The 9,840-nt window shown below is 37.6% G+C and overlaps 1 non-coding gene across 1 annotated transcript; it reads left to right on the plus strand.

Moving 5' to 3' along the window:
- The first annotated feature begins 2,416 nt into the window (after positions 1-2,416).
- On the plus strand, positions 2,417-2,524 carry LOC112752829 (small nucleolar RNA R71). The gene has a single exon (XR_003177242.1). It is a non-coding gene; the product is annotated as a small nucleolar RNA R71 (small nucleolar RNA).
- The last annotated feature ends 7,316 nt before the right edge of the window (positions 2,525-9,840 follow it).

Below are 9,840 nucleotides of genomic sequence, written 5' to 3' on the forward strand. Positions count from 1 at the left end.
AGAGGGTTGTGTTGTGTGAAAATGAAGAAGAATGGAGGGCTTTATATAGGGAAGGGAGGTTGAGGTGATTGGTGAAGAGTTTTTGGGAAGAGTGTTTATTGGGAAGAGAGGATGAACATTGAGAAGAGGGAAGAGAGTGAGTGGTGGTAGGTGGGGATCCTGTGGGGTCCACAGATGCTAAGTTGATCCTGTGGAGTCCACAGATCCTGAGGTGTCAAGAATTTGCATCCCTGCACCCATTAGGCATGTAAAATGCCTTTGCAGGCAATTCTGGCGTTTAAACGCCGAATTGATGCTTGTTTTGGGCGTTCAGCGCCCAGATGCAGCATATTTCTGGCGTTGAACGCCAGTTCCATGCTTGTTTCTGGCGTTCAGCGCCAGCTTTCTTCACTGTGCATTTCTGGCGTCTGAACGCCAGGATGCTGCTTGTTTCTGGCGTTCAATGCCAGATCCATGCTCTGTTCTGGCGTTGAACGCCAGCCAGATGCTCTTTATTGGCGTTTAAACGCCAGTAAGATCCTCCTCCAGGGTGTGATTTTTCTTCTGCTGTTTTTGATTCCGTTTTCAATTTTTATATTTATTTTGTGACTCCACATGATCATGAACCTAATAAAACATGAAATAACAATAAAAATAAATTAAAATTAGATAAATAAAAATTGGGTTGCCTCCCAACAAGTACTTCTTTAATGTCAATAGCTTGACAGTGGGCTCTCATGGAGCCTCACAGATGTTCAGAGCATTGTTGAGACTTGCCAACACCAAACTTAGTGTTTGGATATGGGAGTTCAACACAAAACTTAGAGTTTGGTTGTGGCCTCCCAACACCAAACTTAGAGTTTGACTGTGGGGGCTCTGTATGACTCTGTTTTGAGAGAAGCTTACTGCGCCTCTTTTTCATGTTTACAAAAGGATGTCCTTGAGTTTTAAACTAAAGGGAGTCCTCATTCAATTGAAGGACTAATTCACCTCTGTCAACATCAATCATAGCTCTTGCTGTGGCTAGGAAGGGTCTTCCAAGGATGATGGATTCATCCTCATCCTTCCCAGTATCTAGGATTATGAAATCAGCAGGGATGTAAAGGCCTTCAACCTTTACTAGTACGTCCTCTACTTGTCCATAAACCTCTTTTCTTGAATTGTCTGCCATCTCTAATGAGATTCTAGCAGCTTGTACCTCAAAGATTCCCAGTTTCTCCATTACAGAGAGTGGCATGAGGTTTATTCCTGACCCAAGATCACATAGAGCCTTCTCAAAGGTCATTGTGCCTATGGTACAAGGTATTAGGAACTTTCCAGGATCCTGTTTCTTCTGAGGCAATCTCAGTTGATCCAATGCATTTAGTTCATTGGTGAACAGGGAAAGTTCATCTCCCCAAGTCTCATTACCAAATAAATTGGCATTCAGCTTCATGATTGCACCAAGGAACTTGGCAACTTGCTCTTCAGTAATATCCTCATTCTCTTCAGAAGAAGAATACTTATCAGAGCTCATGAATGGCATAAGGAGGTTCAATAGAATCTCTATGGTCTCTAGGTGAGTCTCAGATTCCTTTGGTTCCTCAGAGGGAAACTCCTTATTGATCACTGGATGTCCCAGGAGGTCTTCCTCACTGGGATTCATGTCCTTCTCCTCTCTTGTGGGTTCGGCCATGATGGTCAATTCAATGGCCTTGCACTCTCCTTTTGGATTTTCTTCTGTATTGCTTGGGAGAGTACTAGGAGGGATTTCAGTGATCCTTTTATGCAGCTGGCCCACTTGTGCTTCCAAATTTCTAATGGAGGACCTTGTTTCATTCATGAAACTCACAGTGGCCTTAGATAGATTAGAGACTAAATTTGCTAAGCTAGATGGATTCTGCTCAGAATTCTCTGTCTGTTGCTGAGTGGATGATGGAAAAGGCTTGCTATTGCTAAACCTGTTTCTTCCACCATTATTAAAGCCTTGTTGAGGCTTTTGTTGATCCTTCCATGAGAAATTTGGGTGATTTCTCCATGAGGGATTATAGGTGTTTTCATATGGTTCACCCATGTAATTTACCTCTGCTATTGCAGGGTTCTCAGGATCATAAGCTTCTTCTTCAGAAGATGCCTCTTGAGTACTGTTGGATGCAGCTTGCATTCCATTCAGACTCTGAGAAATCATATTGACTTGCTGAGTCAATATTTTATTCTGAGCCAATATGACATTCAGAGTATCAATTTCAAGAACTCCCTTCTTCTGAGGCGTCCCATTACTCACAGGATTCCTCTCAGAAGTGTACATAAACTGGTTATTAGCAACCATGTCAATGAGTTCTTGAGCTTCTGCAGGCATTTTCTTTAGGTGAATAGATCCACCTGCAGAAGTATCCAATGACATCTTAGCTAATTCAGACAGACCATCATAGAATATATCCAGGATGGTCCATTCTGAAAGCATGTCAGAAGGACACTTTTTGGTCAGTTGCTTGTATCTCTCCCAAGCTTCATAGAGGGATTCACCTTCCTTTTGTCTGAAGGTTTGAACATCCACTCTAAGCTTACTCAGCTTTTGAGGAGGAAAGAACTTTGCTAAGAAATCCGTGACCAGCTTATCCCAAGAGTTCAGGCTATCTTTGGGTTGAGAGTCCAACCACACTCTAGCTCTGTCTCTTATAGCAAATGGGAAAAGCATGAGCCTGTAGACTTCAGGATCTACTCTATTAGTCTTAACAGTATTACAGATCTGCAAGAATTCAGTTAAGAACTGAAAAGGATCTTCAGATGGAAGTCCATGAAACTTGCAGTTTTGTTGCATCAGAGAAACTAATTGAGGTTTTAGCTCAAAATTGTTTGCTCCAATGGTAGGGATGGAGATGCTTCTTCCATGTAAATTGGAATTAGGTGCAGTAAAGTCACCAAGCATCCTCCTTGCATTATTATTATTTTCGGCTGCCATCTCCTCTTCCTATTCAAAAATTTCTGTAAGGTTATCTCTGGATTGTTGTATTTTAGCTTCTCTTAGTTTCCTCTTCAGAGTCCTTTCAGGTTCAGGATCTGCTTCAACAAGAATGTTCTTGTCTTTGCTCCTGCTCATATGAAAAAGAGGGAACAGAAAAATAATAATAATAGAGATCCTTTTTGCCCAAGTATAGAGGTTCCCTTATATGAGTAGAAGAAAAGAAGAAGAGAAAATCTGAACTCAGAGAGAGAGGGTTCGGATTTTTGGTGAGTGGGGGAGAGATGTTAGTAGATGAATAAATAAATAGAAGGAGATGAGAGAGAAAGAGGATTTTCGAAAATAATTTTTGAAAAAGAGTTAGTAATTTTCGAAAATAGTTTTTGAGAAAGGTTAGTAATTTTCAAAAATTAAAATAAAAAATTAAAATAATTAGTTAATTAAGAAGAAATTTTGAAAAAGAGGAAATATATTTTCGAAAATTAGAGAGAGAGAGAGTTAGTTAGGTAGTTTTGAACAAGATGAGAAACAACCAAAAAGTCAATTAGTTAGTTGAAACAAATTTTGAAAATCAATTTTGAAAAGATAAGAATTTAAGAAGTTAGAAAAGATATTTGAAAAAGATAAGATAAGAAGATATTTTTGAAAAGATATGATTGAAATTATTTTTGAAAAAGATTTGACTTTTAAAATCACAATTAATGACTTGATTCACAAGCAATCACAAGATATGATTCTAGAACTTAAGTTTGAATCTTTCTTAACAAACAAGTAACAAACTTGAAATTTTTGAATCAAAACATTAATTGATGATGTGATTTTCGAAAATTATGATATAAAAGTAAGAAAAAGATTTTTGAAAAATATTTTTAAAATTTTCAAAAATAAATAAGAAAAATGAAAAATATTTGATTTTTGAAAAAGATTTTGAAAAAGATAAGATTTTTAAATTAAAAATCTGACTTGACTCATAAGAAACAACTAAATTTTAAAAAGTTTTGAAAAAGTCAACTCAAATTTTCGAATTTATGAGAAGAAAAAGGGGAAGATATATTTTTTTTATTTTTGAAAATATTTTTAATGAAGAAAGAGAAAAACATGAAAAAGACTTAATGCATGAAAATTTTGGATCAAAACAATGAATGCATGCAAGAATGCTATGAATGTCAAGATGAACTCCAAGAACACTTTGAAGATCATGATGAACATCAAGAACATATTTTTGAAAATTTTTATATGCAAAGAAAACATGCAAGACACCAAACTTAGAAATCTTTCATGTTCAGACACTATGAATGCAAAAATACACATAAAAAACAAGAAAAGACACAAAACAAGAAAACATCAAGATCAAACAAGAAGACTGGCCAGGAACAACTTGAAGATCATGAAGAACACTATGAATGCATGAATTTTTGAAAAATGCATAAAAATTTTTAGAAAAAATGCAATTGACACCAAACTTGAAATTGACTCAAGACTCAAACAAGAAACACAAAATATTTTTTTGATTTTATGATTTTATGAATTTTTTTTTGTATTTTTCGAAAATTGTTTGAAAAAGAAAAATAAGGATTCCAAAATTTTTAATATGAATTCCAGGAATCTTGTGCTCTTTAATCTAAAGCTCCAATCTGAGGGTTAGACATGGCTTAATAGCCAATCAAGCTTTAGCATGTAAATCAGGTGGATCAGGAACAGCAGCAGGTGGATTAGCAACAACTAGCTTGCTCTTGATAATTTTGGGTTGGAAGCCCCAGTCCAAATAAATTTAGACACGGCTTTACAGCCAGCCAGGCTTCAACATGCTTCATGAAACACTAGAATTCATTCTTAAAAATTCTGAAGAACATAATAAAATTTTTTTTGAAAGATTTTTGAAAATTTTTTTTTGAAAACAAAATAAGAAAAAAATTACCCAATCTGAGCAACACGATGAACCGTCAGTTGTCCAAACTCGAACAATCTCCGGCAACGGCGCCAAAAACTTGGTATGCGAAATTGTTACTCTGAGGTTGTAAAATTTGTGAATTGTTGTTCGAAATTGATTGTCCCTTGGCAATGGCGCCAATAACTGGTGCACAATACCATGGTCAAAAAATAACTTCACAACTTCGCACAACTAACCAGCAAGTGCACTGGGTTGTCCAAGTAATAAAACCTTACGTGAGTAAGGGTCGATCTCACGGAGATTGTTGGTATGAAGCAAGCTATGATCACCTTGTAAATCTCAGTCAAGCGGATATCAAATGGTTATGTAGTTTTCGAAAATAATAAATAAATAAATAGAAAATAAAGATAGAAATACTTATGTAATTCATTGGTGAGAATTTCAGATAAGTGTATAGAGATGCTTTCGTTCCTCTGAACCTCTGCTTTCCTGCTGTCTTCATCCAATCAATCCTACTCCTTTCCATGGCTGGCTTTATGTAAGAGCATCACTGTTGTCAATGGCTACTTTTCATCCTCTCTGTGAAAATGGTCCGATGCGCTGTCACTGCATGGCTAATCATCTGGAGGCATCACCGTTGTCAATGGCTGCATCCCATTCTCTCTGTGAAAATAGTCCAATGCACTTTCACTGCATGGCTAATCATCTGGAGGTTCTCGATCATACTGGAATAGGATTTACTATCCTTTTGCGTCTGTCACTACGCCCAGCACTCGCGAGTTTGAAGCTCGTCACAGTCATTCAATCCCTGAGTCCTACTCGAAATACCACAGACAAAGTTTAGACTTTCCAGACTCTCATGAATGCCGCCATCAATCTAGATTATACCACGAAGATTCTGATTAAGAGATCCACGAGATACTCATCCAATCTAAGGTGGAACGGAAGTGGTTGTCAGGCACGCGTTCGTGGGGAAATGATGATGATTGTCACGTTTATCACATTCATATTGAAGTGCGAATGAATATCTTAGAAGCGGAATAAGTTGAATTGAATAGAAAAACAGTAGTACTTTGCATTAATTCATGAGGAACAGCAGAGCTCCACACCTTAATCTATGGAGTGTAGAAACTCTACCGTTGAAAATACATAAGTGATAAAGGTTTAGGCATGGCCAAATGGCCAGCCCCCAAACGTGATCAATATGATCCTAAGATGAACTAAAAATCATAAGATGTCTAAAAGACTAGTAAAAAGTTCTATTTATACTAAACTAGTTACTAGGGTTTACAGAAATAAGTAATTAATGCATAAATCTACTTCCGGGGCCCACTTGGTGTGTGCTTGTGCTGAGCTTGAAGTTTACATGTGCAGAGGCTCCTTCTGGAGTTGAACGCCAAGTTGTAACGTGTTTTTGGCGTTCAACTCTGGTTCGTGACGTGTTTCTGGCGTTTAACTCCAGACTGCAGCGTAGAACTGGCGTTCAATGCCCTTTTGCGTCATCTAAACTCGGCCAAAGTATGGACTATTATATATTGCTGGAAAGCCCTGGATGTCCACTTTCCAACGCAATTGGGAGCGCCATATTGAATTTTGTAGCTCCAGAAAATCCACTTTGAGTGCAGGGAGGTTAGAATCCAACAGCATCAGTAGTCCTTCTTCAACCTCTGAATCTGATTTTTGCTCAAGTCCCTCAATTTCAGCCAGAAAATACCTAAAATCACAGAAAAACACACAAACTCATAGTAAAGTCCAGAAATGTGAATTTAACATAAAAACTAATGAAAACATCCCTAAAAGTAACTAGATTCTACTAAAAACATTGCCAAAAAGCGTATAAATTATCCGCTCATCACTAGGCTTGGGAATTGGGGCCACCATCCTTGTCTAACAACTATATCTTGACAATTATGAGGAACCAAACTCATTAAGTCTACTCTCAAAGTCTTAAGTACGTGATATCTACTCCTAAACTTGAAGTACGTCAAATGGATTTGATCACATCAACCCATAAGTCCCAACCATCCTACTAATTAGATTAGTAGTGGGTTGGCGTCAATGAGTATCAAATTGACCACCTAGGTCTCCTAAATCATCAAATCCATTAGACCCAATGACTCAAGTTTACCCAATTCCTTTGACCTAGGCCAAGAGTAAAGAAGACTACTCTATAATCAAAGTAAACAATTCATCAAATACTTGGTAAGCATTAACAAAAGACATGTTCAAAATAGCAATTAAATTGAAATCTACAAGTACCCACTAACAATTATCAACATATGATCATCCAAACAACAAAGCTAAACATAGAAATCATCAATGTAACATCAACAAGTCAAGATTCACAACATTCATGAAATGGGTATAAAATGACAATTGACAAGAATTCATAAACTATCACAAGATATAAGCAAAATTGTAACAAGGAATTCAAATTGAACAATTAAAACTAGTAATTAACAAGATCCAAGTCACAAATCAACAAGGGAAGATCAAATTAAAACTAGATCTAGAGAGGAACAAGGGTTTCTCCCTCTAGAATAACAAAAGAACCAAAAACTCTAAAAATTATATCGTAGTGTAAAAATGAGTGATCCCCCCTTTTTCCCCTAGCATCCTTGGGTCTTTTCCATGCAGAAACAACTTGAAATTGGGCCTAATGAGCCTCAGAAATTGCCAGGCACGATTTCCTTTAATGAGGTCACGTGCAGCTTTCCACGCGTGCACGTCATGCGTGCGTGCGCGCCGATTGCTTTTGCGATCCACGCGTGCGCGCCAAGTGCGCGTGCGCATCCTTAGAAATTTTCTGATCTGCGCGGATGCGTTTATCCTTGCGCGCCGCTTCCAGCCAATCCCATCCACGCGTGCGCGTGGAGTGCGCGAGCGCGCCGATGCTGCTTTTCCCAAGATTTCAATTCTTCATGTGCCTCCCTTTTTGTACATGCTTTCTCCCCCTCTTCTAAGTCATTCCTAACCTATAATTCCTAAATTACTCAACAAATACATCACGACATCGAATGGCAATAGAAGAGAATTAAAATATGGCAATTTTAAGGCAAAATAAGCATGTTTTCCGTCATGGAGCAATATTGGGAAGTGAACACAAAATCATGCATTTCTTGTGAATAAGTGGGAGAAATGTTGATAAAATCCCCCAAAATAAGCACAAGATAAACCACAAAATCGGGGTTTATCAGCATGCATTCTTTTTTTACCAAGTTTATTACCTAAAACAACTCACTTATCCAATTTGTCAAACAATACGATAATTGCCTCGGATGTAGGGAGCAAATAGAGAGAGAATCGGATGCTGCAGATTTTCACACGGTCATACCATGTGCAACAAAATCCTACATAGAAGCTTAGTTTCAACATGTGTACACTCACTAAAAGTTTAGGGAAGTCCAAGCACAATTCAGAGGGAAGGTGAATTGCATCACAGGATTAACGAACTCCGCTCTAGGCTATTCAGTATATGAAGTTGGAGAACAAGTTTCCAGCTCAATATTCAACAAGTTTGCGGTTACTTACAACTCAATAGCAGCCCAAGTGAAATGCCAATGCTTATTATTCGAGTCAATAGGGATATTGTGTCGTCTCGCCCTAAGCGTGTTAAACTTTGAACGAGTAACCCAAGTGTTACCGAGATATATATTGGAACGATGGAGCAAAAAGGTAAAGAGGCGACACACGCACATCAAGAGCTGCCACAACGAGCCACTATTGGATCCAAGAAGCAAGAGGTTTGACGAATTGGTGTTTTGTTCGCAAAATATATGCGAATTTGTATCAGAATCCGAGGAGCTGACTGCCATTCTGCACCGTGCGTACGATAACATCATAGTTGAGATGGAAGAACTGAAAGCCAAAAGGAAGGGGGCATGTTTATTATCTCACGAAGATGCCAATTTGAAATCTGTTAACGAGCTTCAAAGCCCTCCAAGGGTTCGAACAAGAGGACATCCAAAAAATAAGCTAGGTTCAAAGTTGGACAAAGAGATTGCAAATGCCTCAAAGAAGAAGAAAATGAAAGCTCTAAGTGAGGTAAAAGTGATGTTCTTTAAATAGGTGGTAATTGAGTTTAATTATTTTGTTAATAGTTTTGCTAATTTGTGAGTTTATTATTTCCAGTTAAACCTTTTTGATACTGCATCAGTGGTCCAAGCAAATTCCAGCCAATATCACGGACATGTTATGAATTATCAGTTCAGTGATCTAGCAGCAGTGGATAGGTTTTTGGGTGTATAGTTACAGGATATTGGTGTAACGCTAAGCTTTTGGGTGTATTTCTAAATACTCTTGTGTGTGACATTTTAATTTTATATTTTTTAGATGCTATTGTTTATGTTAGAAATTAGTGTTCTGCTTAGTTTTTAAGGTTTAGGGTTTAGGCTTTAAGGTTTTATGGTTTAGGGTTTTAGGGTTTAGGCTTTAGGGGTTTAGGGTTTAGGGTTTAGGTTTTAGGGTTTGGGATTTATGTTTTAGGGTTTAAGGTTTTAGAGTTTAGGGTTTAGGTTTTAGAGTTTAGGGTTTAGGGTTTTAGGATTTAGGGTTTAGGTTTTAGGGTTTAGCGGTTTGGGTTTAGGGTTTTAAGGTTTAGGGGTTTAGGGTATATATTTGGGTGCATAATTAAGGTTTAGGGTTAGGGTTTAGGATTTTAGGGTTTAGGGGTTAAGGTTTAGTGTTTAGGATTTAGGGTTTAGGGTTTATGGTTTAGGTGTTTAGGTTTTATGGGTTTAGGGTTTACGGTTTAAGGTTTTAGGGTTTAGGGTTTTATGGTTTAGGGTTTAGGATTTTAGGGTATATATTTGGGTGCATAATTAAGGTTTAGGATTTAGGATTTTAGGGTTTAGGGTTTAGGGTTTAGGATTTTAGGTTTTAGGGTTTAGGGGTATATGGTTTAGGGTTTAGGGGTTTAGGATTTTAGGGTTTAGGGTTTTAGGGTATATATTTGGGTGTATAATTAAGGTTTATGGTTTAAGGTTTAAGGATTTAGAGTTTAGGGTTTAGGGTTTAGGGTTTTAGGGTT

This window comes from Arachis hypogaea, chromosome 15, assembly GCF_003086295.3.
Source record: "Arachis hypogaea cultivar Tifrunner chromosome 15, arahy.Tifrunner.gnm2.J5K5, whole genome shotgun sequence".
NCBI lineage: Eukaryota > Viridiplantae > Streptophyta > Magnoliopsida > Fabales > Fabaceae > Arachis > Arachis hypogaea.